The following is a 22324-nucleotide window of genomic DNA, read 5'->3' as shown; positions in this document are numbered from 1 at the left end:
AATCACCAATCTTATGTAGCAGTATAAGAGCTTTTAAAAAAGAGGATTAGAGCAATACTATGAAGCACCCTGGTTATCATGTATAAACAATCAGACTAAAAGTAGCAATTACTGGCAAAGACTCGGTAAACAGTTGGAATCCATAACTGTTTCTCTCTTGTCTTCCATTTCTGGCATACATCTCCAAGCTAATCAGTGCAAAGGGAAGTCTGTCATGCTTACAAATCCCAATTATTTCCTCATAGTGGATGTTCATGTAATCAACATGAATTTCAATAGACGGTAAAAGCAGATTAAACAACCCTTTTGTATATATACAAAAGGGTTGTTTAATCTGCTTTTAGTAGATTAATGGCTGTAAATACTTGGCTGTAAGTACCGGTACAAATAATACAACTTTTGCTGAACTTTTACATGATTATCACTACACATCACATAAATTGTAGACTTTCCAAAAATATATAGGATGCTTACAATAAAAACCAAAATGGCTGTATTTTTGGATGATAATATAAAACGACTGAACCGTCCCTTGTGATAATTTTGATTGATGATACACCTGTACAAATTCAACATACTGTGGAAATTAATAGAAGCCCAGCCACACCAAGACACAAATTAAATGCATGTGGGCTATGATAATGGCTATTGATTTTTAAGCATTAGGCCGGTGTGTTTTTTCTCCGTTGTATTTATGCTGTTGAGCATGATGGATGTATACAGAGGACTCAACAGGGTTACAGGTTTTTTAGACTTGATGACTACTATTATTACTAAATAAGGGCCTCATCGTATAGCATACGGTTTTAGTTATTATATCATTAATAATAAAACAAATAAAATCAATGCTATTCATTTTTGATTGATTTGTTTAAGGTATTCAGACATGAACTGTATCAGGTTGAGTGAAATGGTACGGTAGAGATGTAGAGTAGGATAGAGTAATAGAGTAGGGTAGGGTAGGGTAGAGTAATAGAGTAGAGTACAGTATATTAGTAGAGTAGGGTAAATAGTTTAGTAGGGTAGTGTAGTAGAGTAGAGTAGAGTAGAGTAGTAGAGTAGTCAAGTAGGGTAGAGAATTAGAGTAGAGCAGCGGAGGGTATGTAAAGTAAGGTGGAGTAGTAGAGTAGGGCAGAACAGAATGAATGTCAAATAGTTTAGGATCTGCACATAAATACATCCTTGAATGAGCTTTGTCCGTGGATATTGTATTCATCATAATGCTCTGTATGTGGAAAACACCTGGAGTTAGACTGTATGATTACAAACCATCAGGTGCAAATAAAGACTCAGTAAAAGGCATAACAATAATTCTAGCATTGACCATTCTGTTGGAGGTAGAGGTCTGCTGTACTAAGATAGATCACATTGTCACCGGATCTTACATGTAACATGTAAGATCCGGGGCTGGACATATAAAACTCTCTATATGTCCGCCAACACAAACCTAAAGGTTATGCACTCAAAGAAAATAACAGTGTTTTTGCACTGCTTTACGAAAAGCATGCATCCGTTCTACGTCAGACAAAGTTTCCTCTATAAATCACAATTAACTGTTCTGGTTCCACATGAACACACTTCTCCTCCTACCTTGGTAGCACCAACAAGTGTCGCAAATGAATATTGATTCAGGCCCATTATGAAGCGGAGGAAAATATTGCTGGAGACTTCTTGACCAGAAATGTTATTATATCAAAGACGAACAGCGAGAGAGTAAAGTAAAGTGTACCTGTAACCAAGGTAACTCCCTACTGTTGTCATGGAACCAGTACTGAGAGAAAAGGTGGAATTCTGCCAAAACTTGAAACATAAAAATATATATTTTAATTTTGCTTAATTTAAACATTTGTCCTGTTCCCATGTGATTCAGAAAATTGTTTATCGCAAAGTAACTAAAACTGATAGATCAATGAAATTCATTGAGGACAGGGTTTCCTTTTGTAAAACTCAATATTTAAATTAAAATTGATTGTAAACTGAAGGAACAAAATATTTATAAGCCAACATCACTATGGGGGAGAATGATCTGTGACCAATGTGAAATGAGAAAACCAGTTTATATAACCACTGTTTGCCTGGTTTAGAAGTGTAAGATCATCTTACTGCTTTCCAGAGGGGAATAAAAAAAAGCGAACATTTTGTGGCTGTGGAAGTGATATTTCTGAGGAGGAAGCTGAATATCACTTTCACAGCTCATTTCATTCTCAATGCTTTTGAAAACTAAACCTGAACACTGCTCCACTTCTGAACACCACATCCCTGCATGTTCTACTCCTCAATGTGACTACATCTGTCTCTTGGTGGGTCCTTGTGATGTAATTAACTGGGTGAAGAGTCTGCTCCTGTGCTTTGACTGAGTCTGATTGTGTGGAGAAAGTATTGTAGTGATGCTGGTGAATGAAGGTGTGCCCCATGTACTATGTATGGCTAGTTGTATAGTCTACCTAACAAAGTGCACGGATTACAAACAATAAAAAAATTAATTAATGCAAACAATTTAAAATACCTTTAAGCTGCATCTACTTCATTGCTGAAAGTTGTGTTTCATGCTGTCCCCCTTTTTGTTGGTCTATTAGCTTTTCCGAAGATGCGACGAGGGCAGACATTTTAAATATGACCGCTACACCAGGGCCAAATGCTATAACTTAGTAGGTGAAAGTAATTTACATAGAGAGATGACAATACCCTTAAGAGTACAGCATGTGTTGGATGACTATGGATGACATAATTAGGAATAATTGACAATTAAAACCAAATCTATGAATAGGAATGAAAGAGTGTTGTTTGAAATATTGAGACTTACTAGCCTGACACCACCAGACCAATTTGCAAATGCAGTCTGGAACCCCTCAGTTCATTCCTAAGGGGTGATAGTAGATAATAGATTCTACAAGCAATCAGAGAAACATCAGCGGCAGCCGTCTTGGTCAATGATGGAAAGGCCTCAACGGCGCTCCCATATGTCCCTCCTCTGTACAGTCAGCGTATTAAACCCGCCACATATTAGCTAAACGGTTGTGATTGGCCCCAACCAAGCTATGTCTGCTGGAAATGGGAGGGGGGCAAGCAGATCAAACAAAACAGGTCAGGCAGAACAAATAACACGTGAGCTCGCAGATTTGTTTGGTTCCAAGGCTAGAGTCATAAAGCAGTCAACGCTCATTTGTTTAATTCAGGGCATTAACATTGTTGCCACCACAACGTTAACGTCAACCCTCAGTAGTGATGGAAATATGTTTTAGATTTCATCAAGGGAAGGGGTTCATAACAGCTTTGTGACAAAGTAGATGAAACCATTGGAATTATTAGTGGTATCACTCAAAGAGGGATCCTTGGAGAATGGATATCAAAAGAGATCTGAAAAAAGTTGGATATGAATATGAAATAAAATATATATATGAAATAATACTGTCATTTAATATAATATATTATATATATATATATATGAAATAAGTATAACAAAATAATTCCACAGCTATAGATAGAGAGCATTGCTTTGGTATGAGCTATTTGATGTAATAGTACACTTAAACTCACATCTTGGACTTCCATCAAGAGGACATCATGATGTTTTGTCCTCCAGAAAACCTCATCATTTATCACGGGAAGGCTCATGGGTACATTTGAAGTCTTTTATGACTCCATTTCTTTTTTTGGCTCATGCTGGTCCCCTGGTTGTCACTGTCATTGCCACATGATGTATTTTTACACAGTGCATTGTCTTGTCAAATAATGGCTGCCTCTTAATTTGCCATTCACGAAAACAGTGAACCCTTGCGATTTTACACGACAGCAATGAAACATTAATTCCCACTGATACAATTGGAGTAGACAGTAAAAGATGGTCTTGTAGACAGTGAGACCAAATCCAACAATACGTTTGAACTCAAAACCAACAACCGAATCGAGAAAGATTGTCCTGGCAGCATGTCAGGGAGGCAAAAAAAAAAAATTGCAGACACTAAAAAGGAGAAATAACTGAGGAAACAGTGTCCTCTGGCTAGGATTAGGACAAACAGCAAGGGGCCTCAAGACTGATGAACAATATGTTTTAAATGATAGGACAGTGTGTTTATGTGTGTGCAAGCATGTGATTGTATGTGTGTGTGTGTGTGTGTGTGCATGTGCATATGTGTGTGTGTGTGTGTGTGTGTGTGTGTGTGTGGATGAGCTCCTAGTACATGTGTGTGTGGATGAGCTCCTAGTACAACGGGGGCACACCCCAAGGTCAGGGAAAGCGTTGGATTATATCTGTATGTATAAAAGATGAGTACCCTCTGTCAAGACCTCTAAATGGCCCATTCTTCCCCCCAGGCGGTTGAGGGATGGGGGGTTGGGGTTGTGCTGCGTAACACATCTTCAAGCTGCTAGTTCTGCATCCACCCCCTCCCCACCCCCCCCCACAACGGGGACACAGCCCCCGCGTCCTGGCCAGAGGTCATGGCCGTACTCAGGTGGTACCTCTCTCCACAACCTTGACACTGGCACCCTGGACGCCCGCACTGATGGCAGGGTCGGGGCGGGGGGGGGTCAAAGGGCGGGATGTAATTGGACCGCGGCCTGGCTGCACAGCTGTCGGAGCTCCGCTATTGGACGGGCTGTCAGGGTAGGCAGAGGAGAAGCATATTGTCCTGGGCCTGACGTTTTGAGTTGAACTGCTGAGGGGAAAAAGACCAAGGAGGATCACTACGGGGCGGAGGGGCCAGGGAGGAAGAGGGTGAACGGATTAGAGGGACGGGGAGACGGAGAGGGACACACGGACAGATCTTTACCAGAGTAACGGTAACCTTACTGCCTGATTAGTTGACATGTGAACAGCATATTCAATGACACGGCCGGGAAATGAACAGGGTTCCCTCCACTGTTTCATTTGGCAGATAGAGGGCAGATAATATCTATGTTCCTCGGGTGATGGAAAAAGGCAATTTCTCTGCCCTTGGATTTTATAGCCAATTGTAGATGCATTAAATCCAGAACGCAAATTAACTCACCCCCTTCCCCACCCCCACCCCACACACACTGTAATCCCGTTTCAGAATTACGAGGGTAAAAGGCAAAACAAGCCGAGGAAAATTAAGCGCCTCATTGAATGTACCACTTATTCTCTTGATTATTGATGAGCTGTATTATTTTTAGCCCGAACTGCCTCACACTCATTCACACTGACAATAACAGGCACTCTATAAAGGCGCAGTATGAAGAACAGTGTTATACTAACGCAGTGTTATACACAGGTCATACATGGCGTTTCCTGTCCAGAGGATGCTCTGCTATGGCTTTGCAATAGAAGAATGGACATACTGTATATGAACCGGCATGGGATGCTGGGTCCACACACAAGCCTTTTGGGCGTCCACAGACCCGAAGAGAGAGAGAGCACAAACCGATTGGTCCATTCGACTTGCTTCTTCCCGCCCGTCTGGATCCACAGCGACCTGGGTCCCGGGCCCTCCCCTCCTGGGGGTCCCGGTGACAAATAAGGGGGCCGGGAGAACCTGACTGAGGGACAACAAGGGGAGATCTAGGGCTTGCTTCAAATTTCTCTTTAACAATACCAAAGGGGCCACTTACGTTGATCTCAACACCCTCCCCCGGCTCCCGATTACGCTCAGAGTCCAGGAAAAAAAAAGGAAAGTACACCTCAATATTGCACTTTTGTAGGCAACAATAAATCGCATGACAAATTGCCGTGTTGCGCCATAAGCAGAGTTCAATAAGTCCTCCAAATTGGTACTTAAAAGAGAGTACAGACAGATGTGCTTGAAGTAGGCTTGCCGCCATAAATCACGTTGGAGCGTTGCTCGTCGGACAGTGGAAGACAGTTGGGGTGGAGGAGGGGACCGGGGAGGGGGATGCTAGGGCTTAGGGCTGGGGGGGGGGCAATTTCATTTGAAGCCCGGTACGAAGAGGTGGAGGCTTGGTGTGAAAGCGTCAGGCGTCCGCTAAGGCGATAGCAGATAGGGAGAGAAAGAAGACATGCAAACTGGAGCGCTGTCGTAGAGAAACGTCTTATTCTCAATGATGCCAGACAGATGAAGAGGCGAACGTTAAGAATTGCCTGAGAGTGAGTGTGAGTGTGTGTGTGTGTGTGTGTGAGTGTGTGTGCGTGTGTGAGAGCGTGTCCGTGTGTCTTTGAGTGTGTTTGTACACTTGTGCACCTGCGTGCACTGCGGCGTGTGTGGGAATTCAGGTGTGTACAGGTATGCGGGGGTGTGTGTGTGCATGGGTGTGTATTCACAGGTGTTGTGTGCGTGGTTGTGTGTGTGTGCACGGATGTGTGTGGAAAAATGGAGCAGAGATTCTTTCCGCCATCCATCATAATTTTTTTAACATCCTCGGCAGACAGATTACGGTAACGAAAACGAACTGCAAAACGTAGTAATAGGGGACATTTCTTAATATTTATAATAAATCCTCAGAGAAGCAATTAAGTGTTTTTTAAAGGATCTTTTAGGGGGAAGGATGTCTTTATGACGTTCGTGGTGTCTGACACTTAACTGAAGTGACCTGTGAGTGTGTAGTTGAAAGGAGTCAGCATTAGCTCCAGAGGAGTGTCAAACATACGTAGCTACAACATTGTTACAATGTTATGCCACATTACAACCCCAACCATTCTTTTTACCCCATTATAAAATAAATAAATGAAAAAACACACACCGGCAAGCTGACAGCTGACATTTAGAAATATTTTTCTCTTAGTTAGCCATTAGGTATTTTCCTAATCTGTTGAGAGATGAAAATAAAAATAAAGGAATTAAAATAAACTGACCAAGGCAGACAGAGAGAGAGAAAAATGTAGAAACTGAGCTTAGCCCTGAGGTTCTTGAAATGTCTTTGAAATATGCGATGGAAATAATAGGTTTAAGCAAAAAATATGCCTGTATGTGAACAGAATATAAACAAGATCTTGGCACAATAGTTACTTCCTATACAGTAACAGAACTTAAAAGCCCTTGGACAGTTGCACAAGAAGTTGCACTTCTTGACATATATCACATCATTCACCAATTCTAAGTGTCTCAACCAAATGTGGTAACATAATGGTGATTGGGCCTATGGCCCACCGAATAAAGCCATTTATTTATATTTTTTAAAGCCTGTGCTCAGAGGGCTTCTTCATGATTTAGTAAGGCGTCACTTGGCTCGGTTTTAGTTGAGTCGCATGATTTAAATCACAAGTGCAAAGAGGGAGCTTCATATGTTACAGAAGATTAAGCAGTATTATGAATGTCACGAAGAGGGTGTCAGTAGCAACACTGTTTGTATCTCCTGGAAAAATTCTTTCAGATAACCACCTTTACAAAAAGCATTAAAATAAGTTTGTTTAATACTTTCTCTGGTTGGTGTTTCCCTTTGTCATTATGCACAAACCAATAAAATCCAAATGACGCCATTCTACCTACATTTTGCTGAAATTGCCTTTTTTTTGGCAATTCCTAGGTCAAAATAATTTCACCGTCTTCAAGGACTATCTTGAGATCTTGAGTACTTTCTCTGAGAGTACGGTGAAAGACGATTTATTTTCCTTATTATCATTAGTCGTACTATGAGTAGTGGTAGGGCAGATATAGCGTTCAAGGGAAAAGCAGAACGAGTGTAAGGTCCTGCATGACTGTGGCCTCCTGTTGTGTGCCTTTGACTTGCCGGTCACTTGGCCACTGCTGCTTAGTATTCCTGTCCATCCATTCGCTTTGTGACAGAGTCTGGGCTCACCGATTCCCTGATGCTATTTGACAGCTAATTGCTCTTTGCTTCGACCTCAACAGCTATTACATAACACAGAATTATCAAGCCTGTAAATCTATTTATCGTCTCCAGGAAGCAAACACTTGTGCATAATGCATTTGTTTTTAAATGGAGAGGAGTGTAAAGCGGTGCTCCTTTGGGGATAGGCCCTTGACACGGACGTTTGTCTTTCAGGACATTTTTTTAACTGCTATTTTTGAAAGATGCGACCCGACTCTATCTGTATTTGCAAAGCCTGGGCAGCCTCTAGTCTTGGAATGGACAAGGAGACCACACATTGACAAGCACACTTTATTAGAAACCGATGAATATTAATGACTAATAAAGCTAATAATGTAATGGACTTTCACTTTGGATGCGTAAACCAACCACGCCTCAGATGGACGGGTATCCATAAGTCTTGTTAACGTTCCCGAGATGATTCTCCCCACCAGCATGGCTGAGATATTTCTTAGCCTAATTTTTCTCACTTTTGCCCCCCACCTTTGCATTCATTTCCGTGGCAGCCAGTATGCAAGTTTGTTTGGTTTGGAATATATGCATATGTTATTGATTTTTCGCTGAGTGCTCAGGGTGGTACATAATCAGACTGAATATATTGCTTTCATTGCAAGTTCAGCTTTGTTTACAGAGACAGAACTCACCCTGTTTAATTGCAGGGCTAAGCGCTCAAAGCCAGCCGAAGCGGTTTTCATCCTGGGAATTATTGGAGCTGAGAACAGTAGATCAGTTTATTGGATGCTTACATTGATTGGTTCGCTCTTTTGTGCTAGAAAATTATGATCAAGCGACTATGACATTACATGTCTGGGGATTTATGGAGACTTAAAGGGATTTCTGACCCTCAGTCAAGCAGCCCTTTCATTTCTTAGTAAATACATGCATGTATACATATTTATGATTATCAAATTGAACGCAAACAAGCTGGGTGCATTGAGCATGTAATTGAACGGTAACCTTACAGATCCAACTACGTGTTCGATGGAAGGGAATTAGATATTGAGTTACTAAAAGGAGTACAAGCAAAAGACCACTGTGTCCAGGCAAGCATGTGAATACAGCAAATGCATTTCTGTAGTAAGGCTGACTCCACCAGGAGTGCAGCACGAGCCTAAACGATGTCACAGATGTATTTAATATTGATGCCGTGTAAGGCCGAGCGGGCATACACATCGGGGGGCTCACAGCACTGCGTCAAAGCCCCTCTCACCGCCTCTGTGCTCTGGTGGAAAGGACGAAAAGAGCTGGCAGACTCAAGGGCGATTCGTTGCGGCGTGCCTTCTGTGACCAGACAAAAGAGACCCTTCTAGTCCATGTCAGACTTTGTCTGTGTGAACTTGTGTTGATTTCTGTGCGATTTTTCTCTACCACTGTCCCCACTGCACTCAACTGCCCATCTCTCATGCCGTGTAGCCTCTCCCTTTCTCTTTTTTTCCGCCGTGGGCCTGTGTCACGCTAGGCTGAGTGCCCACAGGGATCTTCAGTGGACATGCTGTCATGCTGTGACAGGTCAGTTTCCAGATAGAGCTTATGCCTACCATACTTAAAAGCAGTGTGAGGCTGCATGCGTATGTACGTAGATACAGAATATATGTAAAGACAGCAGGCTGCTTTTGATATATATCGTGCATCAAGTATTACTCTTGCAAAAGAAAACAGGCTCACTCGAAACACACAGACGCCCAGTTTTGAGATTCTCCACCCTAGAAATACTTCTCATGAAATCCTTCATGTGTGCCAGGTATAGAAGCCCATTTCCGACCGGATATAGAAAAATAAGATGCAAATGTTGCCTTGTTATTGCAGTGTAATCTGTCGAAATGATAATAAATAAAATATATAAAAAGTAATACATGAGGTACATAATTATGAGAAAAAGATATTGTCAAATATTGTCGTCATACATAGGAGAGAGGACGAACTGGACCGAAGAAAACAGATCATAACATAAAACGCTTGTGACTATTAATACAACTATGGGTCGTAACCCTTTTCACAATTTGCATTGGCGGCAACTGCTTTTTCAGTGTGCGCGTTAGTGTGGTTGTCGGGTTCAATCCGTACTCATTACCAAAGAGCCTGTTTGCTCAAATGCAGATTCCCTCCCGCTAATGTGGCTACTGTCATTTATTTTCTATCTTCTATCTTAAAGAGGATCAAATGGATTCGCCAAACTCGATGATGACGTCTGCTCTATATGATTAGCCGATTGATTGGCAGTCTCTGTGCGCTTGGGATTGTCTTGCCAAACCGCACTGCAGAGGTAAGGCTTTGATGTTCATTGCAAAGGGTTCACAAGCGATAGGTTGGGATAATAAAAAAACACTTTGTAAGCATAATATGATACTATGCATGAAAAGTTGGTATGAATTCATACCAGAAGAGGCAGCGCTGAAACCAGGAACATTGATTCTATGACCGAAAAATCTGAGAGGTTTCAATGTGCAACAGTTGTATGAGAAGTTTCAGGGCCAAACAGTCCAGCATCCCCGAATGCATTAAGAAGACCATTCCAATCGGCTTACAGATAAAGACCCTGCGACGCGTAAGGGGGGCACCCACCCATCACCACCTCGCTCACTCCGCAGACTGCAGTGAATGTTTTCCCCCTATTCCTTGGTCAATACACTGGGCATTTGTCCTTGGCCAAAGTGGTTGTCCAGTGAATCTAATACAGATAAAAACGTCTGCGTTAATCCCACTTGAGGGGCAATTTTCTGCTCAGCATTCAGTCCTGATGCATCCACGTTGTACCACAAACTCGGAGCTCTGGAGATTGCACAGAGAAACACAGAGTGAAATATGAACATGAAGGCTGAAAAGCACCAGAGATGGCCATAAGCAGGGGGCTGTGCAGAAGGTCTGCACAGCCAGAAGGTCTATTCATAGAGTGTTCTGTCAGGCCCTGATATGTCTTCATCCAGCATGGCGCTGTCAAGGGACATCCATGCAGCAGGAGAAAAAATTGATATAGACAGTAAAGTTTATGATGATGATGCTTATTATTGTATTATTAGAATTTTTTTATATTATTAAATATTCCAAAAGTAATTATAATTCGTAATAATAATTATAATAATACAGTACATGCAGTACATTGTGTACATTTACATGCTTCCTGCTTATGGCCATCCCTACAAATATAAATGTATTAAGTACAAAAACAAATAATTTGTTGATAGCGTCAACAAATAACTCAGTAAATGATTTACTAACCCCACAGAGTTACATAAAGGTTACTAAGTTACTAACCCCACAGAGTCACATAAAGGTTACTAAGTTACTAACCCCACAGAGTTACATAAAGGTTACTAAGTTACTAACCCCATAGAGTCACATAAAGGTTACTAAGTTACTAACCCCATAGAGTCACATAAAGGTTACTAAGTTACTAACCCCATAGAGTCACATAAAGGTTACTGAGTTACCAACCCTGCTGAGTTACATAAAGGTTACTGAGTTACCAACCCTGCTACTGTGTTACATAAAGGTTACAGAGTTACCAACCCTGCTGAGTTACATAAGGTCCATTGTTAAATTGAAACCCTGTGTAGGAGGACCCATCAGCAGCAGCAGCAGCAGCTCTCAGTGCTCGTCGTGAGGAAACTGTGAAGCACATCACATCCACATCCTCCCCAGGCCAGCAAGCCATCCGAGCCATGCCAAACCCCTGATCTAACAAGGAAACGCCATGTTCCTCCAAAATCAACCCCCCCCCCCCCCCCCCCCCCCTTGCGGTTAAGATGACTTAAGCCCTCTGTTTTATGGGGAGCCGGTCTCCTCCATCTCCTTAGGGTCCCCCTGGTAATTATGCAGAATAAGCATGTTGAGCCACGTGTCTGGGATCGTCGGCCCTCAAACAAAAAGAAAAAATGGAAAAGAAACGTATAATTTCAGTTCAATTGTGGGCCCGCGCTAAAGGGATTTACTCATGATGTGCTTGACTGCACCGTGAGCTGTCATGTACCTAGGTTGTCAGCTGTTGAAACATGTTATGTGATACCTGATTAAGGGGTCAAGACCAAAGTGAGAACCCCCCACATAAAGACACACACACACACACACACACACACACAGAAACACACACACACACACACACACACACACACACACTGTAGTGCAGTGCAGTAGCACGTTGCACAGTGAGGACATAATCCAGCACATTATGGCACCCCGGGAGATTGTCAGCATAAATGGAATGGAGGTGCCTGGTTTAAATGTACACCGGCAGGAGGTAGCTCTCCTCCATTTGCTCTTCATCAGCAAACCTTAGAGGAAATGTACAAAAAAAACACCACAGAAGTTGATTTGATAATTGGGGTCCCGAGACAATTTTTGATGAACTTTGAACATCTGGTGTGTTATTGTTATGTGTGTCTGATGGGTCTCAAATAATCAAGGCAGTTATAATTAACAATTAAAAAAGCAAAAAGTGACTGCATGATACAACATGTAAATCCTCAAGCAGCAGCAGCAGCAGCAGCACAATGGCTGAAGGTATGCTGCCCTTCTCTGAAGGAACATCCCCAACGGGACCATCGCACCTCGTAAAATGTTCAGCTCAAAGGAGGGGGGGCGGGGCTAAAAATATCAGCACCACCTCAAACAGTTTGCCATTGGGGGCTGGCGCCGACCTCTTTACACTGCTCTTACTTTTGGCCTGGCCTGGCGCCCGACCTACACAGCCTGTGACCCGCAAGGCAGCCGGTTGGAAAGCGATCCCCGCTCTGCCATTTTGCTGAGATTAATAGAACCTTTAGCAGCCGGCTAAAAAACGACCCCGGGAGGTTGAGTGACAGCCGGGAAGACGGACAGCGTCTATTGAAAGGTTGAGATTCTTGTGCGGCGGAATAAAGTAGAGCTATTAATGTAATGACACTCCAAATGTCAACAGAAGGCCTACTCCAAGTCATCTGTAAGCCTGCAGGGCTAAACTTACGTTCAAGGACTGACTGAAGATGACCCAAAGTTCACGGTGACTTCTGTGATATTTATGTCTGCGTGAGTTGAAAAGAGCTGAACATATTAAACAAGGCATAATCTACATCATTCATTGCAAATAGTTAATAGCAATCATTATTTAGTTTGTTTTGTTGAGGTGGGAAGAGGAATCAAAGGTTTAATATCTAGTTCACATTTTAATTGGTTTCTTGGGCAGTGTGAGAGTCTTTGTGTGAGAAGAGACCTTTGTGTGAGTATTATTATGAGTATTTCAAGGAATGCAACAATCATTGTTTCCTAATTCAAATTTAGACTATTAAAGGTGCAATAGGTACGATTTTGAACCTTATATTTCTGAAATAAGGTTGCCTAACCTAGCCTAACAATTAAGGCTTAATCCTTTTTAACTCCCAAAATGAAGAAAACACAGGATAAACCCGGTAGGCCTTACAATCAGTACGATATGTTATTGGATACAGTTGTTATTAAACATGGTAGGTGACATGTTTCGCTGTCATTGATGTCAATGTTCCAATCGCGATACTAATGTCCACGGAGACCTCTGTCTTTTCCCGGCTCTGCCCTCGCATGGTCAGTGGAGTCGGTGGCGTTGTTTACCCTCTCTTGGTCCACGTGTGACTGAATCTGAGAGGCTGCCGCTGGCTGGCAGACCTCAGGGGCTGGGCCATGGCCATGGCTAGATAAATCGATTCAGATAACATTAGTGAACACAGGGTCAAAGCCCCACAGCCTTGACAACAAGATGATAGAGGGAAAGCACGCACCACAATATGTTTTTTTTATCGCAAAGCATAGGAGAGGGAGAAAATACTAAATAAAAGAAATACAAAATAGCCCTGGTGAATTTCGAACCCTGGGTACCATGATGATTACAGAGTGAGTTCCCTAAATATTGTGTGCTGTTCCCCTTCATCCATCTTGCACAGCAGGTACCCATTTTATCCTCATGTGCTTAATGCTTAATCGAGAGTTTTGATACAAGAGTGAGGAAAGGGAGGTCACTGTTCTCTCACTATATACTGTATATATATATATATGGGTGAATTGCAGCTGATGAGAATATACAAGGGTAAGCCTTGTTTAGTACAGCACAAGGTCTGCCAACCATTAAAACCATAGCTCAGGGAAAATAAATAGTTATTCTGACTTAACCTGATCCAAGCATTCACAACACAACGGTCTGTCCCAGTGGCTGTGAGTCTCCATGGCAACCGCTGGTCAAACTGAGCTTGGTGCAGCACAGCTCTGTTTCAGTTCTCAGGAAAAAAAATAAAAATAAAAATAAAGAAGAATAGGCCTAGAAAACTGCTCCAAATAGGTAATGAGGCACAGTATAGAGTAGAGACAATATCACTAAGCAATCATCCACCTTCTATGCCCTTTTTCCTTTTAACACTTAACATGCATTTAAATTGTATAATTTAGCACAAGCTGTAACCATGCACAGTGATTGGCAATACAAAACAAATCTCTGAACAAGTCACCTTCTGAAAATGAGCCGCCAATTACAGCTGATGCAGGCTGACATTTCCCATTTTGTCTATTCGTTTTACGCAAAAAGGGCTATCATTAGGTTCCTCCAGCTCCTGCCCACAGTGCCATCACTCTTAGTGTTCAATCTTGATAGGGATTGAGACGCCACCAGTCTAAACGGTTACCATGTGGCGCGGGATGGTGATGGGTGACTCCCTGTATTTGATGCTAAAAACACAGCCCCATGCGTCTTGGCTCTCTCGGGAGCTGTCTTCCCACAGCCGGTGGGGGAGGGACGAGAGCTGCCTCCACCCACCAGCTAGACGGCCGGGATCGATGGAGCGCCCCGCTCCCAGAGAAACCCAACCACCAGCCCTCCTCCAATTACTGCTGATGGGCCACATCCTTCCATCCGAATATAGGTGTCAGTGTGAGGCAGTGAGGGAGATATGCAGGAGAGGGAGGGAGGGATGGAGGGAGGGAGGGAGGGAGGGAGGGAGGGAGGGAGGGAGGGAGAGAGAGAGAGAGAGAGAGAGAGAGAGAGAGAGAGAGAGAGAGAGAGAGAGAGAGAGAGAGAGAGAGAGAGAGAGAGAGAGAGAGAGAGAAAATAAGTAAAGAAGAATTAAGAGGAGAAAAAAAAGTTTGAGTCCGAGAGAGAATTGGTTTGGTGACAACCTTGCGTATCCAGTGAAAGCGTTTATGTTGAACTTTGCCAAGACAGATGTTGAACTTGGACACAGGCGTGCATTATTAATACCAACCACTTACAAGAGAATAAAGAAGCATTTACTCTGCAACTGGCCCTTTTGAATTAATTATAAAGCCATAGTAAAAGGAATGCGGAATTGTCTTTCATGATGAACCTGGTATTTTTTCCTCTTGAACGACAGATGCCTCAAGAATAGATAGAGGGAAAAAAGGGTCCATTGTTATCAAGGGCAGGGCCTTACCGTCATCAAAGATTCAACAGAGGATGAGCTTAGCTCCCCTACAGCCATGGAAAATGCATAGCTGTAGGGGGAACTAAGCTTAATGACTGTATTCATTCCATAATGAAATCTGGTCACAGCCTCCTTACACACCCCCAGAGAGCAAGCCTTAACACATCAACCTTCTCTACTGATTCATAAGGCTTGAGGAAATACTAATAGATGCACAAAACATGCAACATTACAGCATACAAGGAATATCACATTTACAGTGTGCACATCCATGCGTTCACAAAGTCCAATGCAATGTTTAATCAAGGCATTCATACATTGGGAGTTCAATTAAATTGCCTGCGGGTGTGCATGCATGCACATGCTATATTTTCTTAAATCGTTTGTTCTTGTTAAACATAATTCATACCGCAAAATATCCCAGGAATAATCCAACATTGCAATGCTCACACAGTGAAAATCATCCATGCTAGACGTTGGTAACAAATGCCATGGACACCACTGAGCATGCCCAGTCGTGCTCACGCATTCCCATTTGCAGCTACACTACAAGGTGCAATGGTCTGGGTGAGATTGGTTGGTACGACATCCTGTGTGTGTGTGTGTGTGTGTGTGTGTGTGTGTGTGTGTGTGTATGTGTGTGTGTGTGTGTGTGTGTGTGTGTGTGTGTGTGTGTGTGTCCGCGTGCATGTGGGTGTCTCTGTGTTTTTGTCTGTGTGTACGTGTGTATGCGTGCCCGCGTATGTGTGCGTGAGTGTGTGTGTGTGTTTGTCCGCACGTGTGCATGTGTGCTTGCGTGTGCGTGAGTGCACTGTAAAAATGATAACTTGAAATTGCTGGTCTTAAATGGATTGTTACATTGAGTGAACATAAAACTACAAGTTGCACTGTAAACTGTTTATTTGAGCTGTTTCAACTAACTTCCAAACGTTTCTGGTTAAAAGTTGATCTCACTCCAAAAACTGAGTTGGCAAAATAAACAAATACAAATTGAATCCTATGGTTCCAATTCCCATGAGTTAGCGCCCGGAGGTGGTGGAATAGGTAGTTGATTTCATGCATGTTATTATTTCACTCCTCCCCTGTCCCTCTTAAAGTGCTTGGGCCCGGTTTTGCTGTGGGACAGGAGGTCCGAAGACTGGTGGACGAGAGGAGTGGTAGTGTGTATGAGTGTTGGTTGGAGATAGCTGGTGGTGGTTGAGTTTTTGTTGTTTTTGGTTGTTTCTACTTGTTTTGGATTGATTGGTTATTGATTGATTTAGTTTGATTGTTTTGATTGTGTCTTTGGTACAGAATCCCATCTAGGTGGGCTTCTGTTTTAAGGGGGGATGTGACGACCCAGGTGGGTCTTTGACCCCGCCCATGCTGTTTGTATGCCTGTGTTGCTCTCCCTACTAATTAGGAGATTGTCGGCAGGTGTGGGTTGGACAGGGACCTGGCTTCTCCCTCCTCCAGGCATTTGATTTCCTTTGGTCCTTTGTTTGTAACACATGGACTGATCTTTGCATGACCTTTTTGGTTACTTTCATTTATACTGACTTGCACCACACTTCTTATTATATTTATTTCAAAATAAATTATTTATTGTTGTTGAAACAGTGTGGTCTCCCCAGTTTATGTTGCATGCATACAGCCAGCATGTCACATATGGGATCCTATGAATCCTATGGCATCCTAAGTTTTAAAGCTGTTTATTACCCTCATGGTGAAAAATAAACATGCACAATTGTTTAAAATTAAAAAGCTGGTTTATTGTCCATTTGTGTAATTGTTGTTAGGATTTCCTTTGGAAGAAAAACTCAAAATGGATGTTTTTACACATGAATGATTCAACATAATATGACTTAGAATTCTTAGTGTGTACTGTGTACAACTAGATTTCTGAAACTTTCATTGTTATGAAAGACAAGTTATTTGGACCAAAATAACTTAGTTGTCTCAACTTTGAAATTAGCTGGTTATACAAATATAAGAATAAAGTTGGCACAACTGTGTGATATTTTCTTCAAAACGTAGAAGTTTGAGTTGGCAGACAGTTGCCTTGAAATTTCAAGTTGAATTCACTTTTTATTTTTTACAGTGTGTGTGTAGGTGAGGCATTTGGCACGGTCGCACGCGCCTGTAGGTGGTGAAGAAGTGGAGTGAATGCGTCTCTCAATTGGAGATAATGGGTTGGGCCAGGTCGATCAATACATCCTAAGCCTCCTCCCCCTCCCCGCACTCTCCAGTGCCCCCCCCCAGTCGCTGCCAGCCACCAGCCACCGCTTCTGTCTTGTATCCTCCACAGTCAGAGATGTCCCTGCAGTCTCCCAGGGACTGGAGCGGTCACGGTGCTCAGCCCACTGCACTGCCTCCAAAGTGCCGAATGAACTGTGTGTCTGTAGGGCGTGTGCTTGGATGTGTGTGTGTCTATGTGAATCCAACCGAGTGCGTGTGCACGTTCGGATGTTTGTGTGTCAATGTGATTTGACCAGCGAGCATGTGTGTGTATGTGTGTGCGTGTGCGTGTGTGTGTGTGTGCGTGTGTGTGTGTGTGTGCGTGCGTGTGTGTGATAATTCATTCTCTGTGGTTAGGTCTTGCAGTATTCCGTTTGAAGCGAGGGGGCAAAATGCATTGAATTATAAAGGAGTGGGTTAATTCATTGGTGAATGATTGCACTGTGCGTGGACCAAAGCAACTTCTAAGTGGCTCTCTATCCCATAGTTCAGGAGGAAGAATATGATAGCAAGCAGCTAGGTCTCCTCTCACGCCAGAGCTGAAGGTACGCAGTACCCTCTGGCCCGGTAAAAGCAACCGCCAAATTACCTGTGTCCTATCTTTTCTCATTGCTGCCCATAAAAGAGTAGTAAAAAAGGCAATGTTTTTTTTTATCTCTCTCGTTCACGCTGCCTTTCTCACCAAATGTATTTCTCCCTCTCTCTCTCTCTCTGTCTCCCCCCTCTCTTGGTCTCTTGCTCTGCACATCAAGCTCTAATCAATGGCCATATTATATTGTAAACCTGGGGCTTCTGGTTTAAAAGGGGTGCTAGTGGCACAACTGGCTAGCAATGAATTCAGCCTCTCTCTTTGTCTCTCTTTACACCAGTCTGTTAACCTTCCAGCCACTCATTTCTACATTTTTACAAGTCTACCGAGAACAGAGTCAATCACCTTAAAGTGGACATTACAGACATTTACCGGGGGACAAAGACTAGTCAAAAAGACACACAAAATATGGATATTGCTGGGAAATGTTAAGGAGTGTTTTTCATTTCAAAACCTTCTAACCTGTGGCTCTGAGCTCCCAGTCAGTGCTCTCTCTCTCGGGGATGATTCCATAGGAGGTCCTGTTTCTTTTTTGTAGTTGTCGTTCATCTCTCGACAACCCCATTGAATTTAGATTAGCCTAATAACAAACCTGTGACATTGTATGCTCTCAGTGTCGCAGCTTGTCAATAGACCGTTAATGTGGCTCAACCTCCATCCCATTCTTCACGGCTGGCATCAGCTGGCCCCCCCCAACCCCCCCCCCCCCCCCCCCCAACCCCCTCCACCCCCACCCTACCCACCGCCACCCCACCTCGGAACAACATCAGGGGCCCACAGGGCGAGTGCATCCACCGGTGTGGCTGATGAGAAAACAGAGGGAGGCTCATCAATAATGGAGAGCGGTAGCTGTAGGGGAGGGGAGGGGAGGGTGAAGGGTCTGCTGGTGGAGTGAGTGAGGAGTGCAGCTGCTGCATTCAATCTTACAGCGAACTCGTCAAATGTGGCTGTCCCTCCCCCTTCAGTCCAGCAGACAGGAAGGGACACGATGACTTGTTTCTGTGGAGGGGGTTGATCCTCTGTGTTTGTTGCGGCCATTTGTATTATCCACAGCTGCATCCTAACATTTATATTATCAACAGCTGCATCCGAACATGTGTATTATCTACAGCTGCATCCTAAAATTTGTATTGTCGACAGCTGCCTCTTAACATTTGTATTTTCAACAGCTACATCCTAACATTTGTATTTTAAACAGCTCTATCCTAACATTTGTATTATCTACAGCTCCATCCTAAAATTTGTATTGTCGACAGCTGCCTCTTAACATTTGTATTTTAAACAGCTACATCCTAACATTTGTATTGTCAACAGATACATCCTAACATTTGCATTGTCAACAGCTCTATCCTAATATTTGTATTATCTACAGCTGCATCCATAAATTTGTGTCATAATTTTCTGTTCAAAAAGTGGATGCATTCACCCATAACCTGATTCATCTCAGATAGGAAGCTAAATGAAAACCCAAAATACATGGATATTTATGGAAAGCACAGTCCTACAAGTCACATTCCTAAAACAAACGGCTAATCTGACAGCAGTCCATAGGCAAGCGTTAATGAAGAGCCACGGAGGCTGCTGCTACAGTGGCCGTTATGTAGCATGTCATCGTCCCCTCCCAGTTGAGCCCATGCCATCCCTCCCATTCCCTTGTGTCAATGCCCTGCATTGTGTTGTGTATGAGAAGGCCCATTCTCCCTAACCTCTCCTGTTCCTGTCCCCTTTCTCTAGGAGCCAGTGCTGAGGATGTGAAACATCCACGGGATTCGGATGCGACCAGTAGCACAGCAGCCGGTGACGACAAAGTTTACCAGCTCCGACCGCTCTGTTCGGCCGTCGAAACCCACCGGAACAAAGACGAAACAAAGAAACGCTTGCCAATTATAGGAAGCTTACGGGAGTAACAGCGCCAGGGTTGCCATCAGAGGATCCGTCCACACTGTTGCCGGGGGGAGAACCTGAGTCCGACGGCGGAGCCTGCGCTTGTTAGGAGACTGGCAGAGGACTGCTGGTGAGTACCCTATTGTTGCTTACCCTATTGTGTGTGGAGAAATGATGCATTCCACCACCAATGAGTGAGCAAGCTTAACTAGCCCCCCCTCCCCCCTCCTCCCTCTCCCAACCCCCACTTATGCAGCAAATCACGGCCCAGCACAGACAAGACCACAGCATTGTCTTTGATGCATAATATGAGGGGTTTTTCTCTCAGAATGTAAAGGAACTAGTGATTCATTTCCGTTCCCCGGTTTATTTGGAATACAAAGTTATTGTATTGATTTTGCCGTGTGATCCGTGAACCGCTGGGGTCCTTGTTCATCCCAGTTTATACATGCATGTATTTCAATATGTACCGTCTACACACGTGCAAAGCCAGGGCCTTATCATCAGTTCGAAACACAATCGACACAATGGCCGCCAGAACCACGAGTGAGACGGAGATCAAACCGGATCAAGAAGAGGGGTATGGCGGTATAGGCTCCACACTCCCACCCCAGCAGCCCTGCCATCTCAGGCTCCCCGTCTCCACCAACGCAGGGCTGCTGTTCCACAAGGAGGTTACTGCAGATCCGGGGGGAGGACAGGAGGAGCGAAAGAATCAGAGAGATAGACACTAACAACACCTCCCCTCCCCCAGCCCCCACCTCCCCCCCCAACCCGATATTATTAGCCACCACAGATTATATGCCTTCATGAAGGCAGAGGAGCTCAGGGGAGCATGGTGGGACGGGATGGTGGGGAGGAAGGGAGGTGGGGGGGGGGTGAAGGAGACGGAGGAGACATCTGCGAAGCTTAGAAGACGATTCGGTTTGATGGCGATGCAGGAGAAATTATCTGCAGGTGCGAAACTGCAAAGGAGTGTAAGGAACGAAAGAGAGGCCGAGAAAAAAAGATGAATGTGTGTGGGAGGGAGAGGAAGAGAGGGAGAGTGGGAGAGAGAGAGAGAGAGAGAGAGAGAGAGAGAGAGAGAGAGAGAGTAGGTGTGTGAGTGAGAAATTAGGTGAGAGAGTGATGGTGGGCGAGAAAAAGAGCGAGAGAAGGGTGGGATAGATACGTTAGGTGCTAAATTGCATGTAGGGTCTGTTGTCCCTGGAGTACCTAAGAATGTATTGTGATTCTCCACCTGCAAGCTCTGGGCCAACGGAGCCATTGCTCACGTTGCATTTTGCCTAATGCAAACAGGAGCAGTGCGAGAGGAGACAGCTTGACACACACACCCATGAGACCTACACACTCTACACCTTCACTGCACTCAGGGTGGAGGAAAAACAAATGAACACACCATCCAACAAACAACATTAACTCATGTAGGATCATTTAATGCATTTATTAGGTATTTGTTAAATTCAGCAAAGTTTAGTGTGTGAAAATAACTACATACTTTATGATAAACAACATACATACATTCGTTATAAATAGGCATAGATAGTCAAACATCTATATCATTACTTTCCAGTGTGCTCTATAATTAACCTTGCAACTATACTATATTGTCAACATAAAATTTAAGTTTCACTACTTCAGTAGCACACTTAATATTTTGTATAATCAGTCCACACTGTGATTAAAGTAAATGGCATGAACTGTGTAATTTTTAATATACCCTCAATCGCTCTTTATTGATTTTATGGCGTGGGTTTAATTAGCACGGAGTAATCAACAAAATGGCTTCTCATCATAGATATGTAGACTGTAATGATTAGTGCCTGGTTGTCAACCCTTTTATTGGGTTCACGATTAAAAAGTCCATGTACACGCAACCCCACATGCAACGCACGCCAACAGACACACAGATACAAACACCACACAGGTACTTGCACACACACACACACACACACACACACACACACACACACACACACACACACACACACACACACACACACACACACACACACACACACACACACACACACACACACACACACAGCGAACATGCATGTCTTCCTTCTGGCTCTCTACATGGAGCTGTCACATACAGAAAGCCCCGGGAGAGCCAGGTTGAGTTGAATTAAAGTGAGAGGATGTCCTTTCCAGCACTGCAGAGGGCCACAGATGCATGTCTGTCCCCAGTGAGTTATTCACAGAGTGAACGATAGAGAGACAGACAATAAGAGAGAGGGAGTGGGGGGGGGAGAGAGAGAGACATTACGAGATAAACCAAAGACACCACCGGTGTTGAGGATAGCTGTGAAAGATGGAGAGAGGGAGTGAAAGTGAAAGAGAGTCAGAAAGATAGATAGAGACAGGAGGTGAGATTGGTCAAAAGCAGCTTTGCAAATGAGAGCACTTTCTCCTCCCTAGCTAGAAAACAATAAACACATGACAGTAAAGCTGTAGTAATATGGGATACAAGATCATATGATAGTTATATACATATATGTATGTCTAATTT

General features: G+C 43.5%; 1 protein-coding gene across 4 annotated transcripts in view; it reads left to right on the top strand.

Moving 5' to 3' along the window:
• Positions 1 to 22324, top strand: part of b3gat1a (beta-1,3-glucuronyltransferase 1 (glucuronosyltransferase P) a) — a 59919-nt gene that overhangs the window by 11755 nt on the left and 25840 nt on the right. For all 4 annotated transcript variants that reach the window (XM_084467504.1, XM_084467503.1, XM_084467505.1 and 1 more), the window contains exon 2: positions 19663 to 19942. The gene's annotated coding sequence lies outside the window, so the exon portion shown is untranslated. The remainder of the gene's footprint in view (positions 1 to 19662; positions 19943 to 22324) is intronic.

Source organism: Micromesistius poutassou (assembly GCF_964030765.1).
Source record: "Micromesistius poutassou genome assembly, chromosome: 4".
In the NCBI taxonomy this organism is placed as follows: Eukaryota; Metazoa; Chordata; class Actinopteri; order Gadiformes; family Gadidae; genus Micromesistius; species Micromesistius poutassou.
The sequence above is the reverse complement of the archived record's forward strand: the minus strand, read 5'-3'. Positions and strand labels throughout refer to the sequence as shown.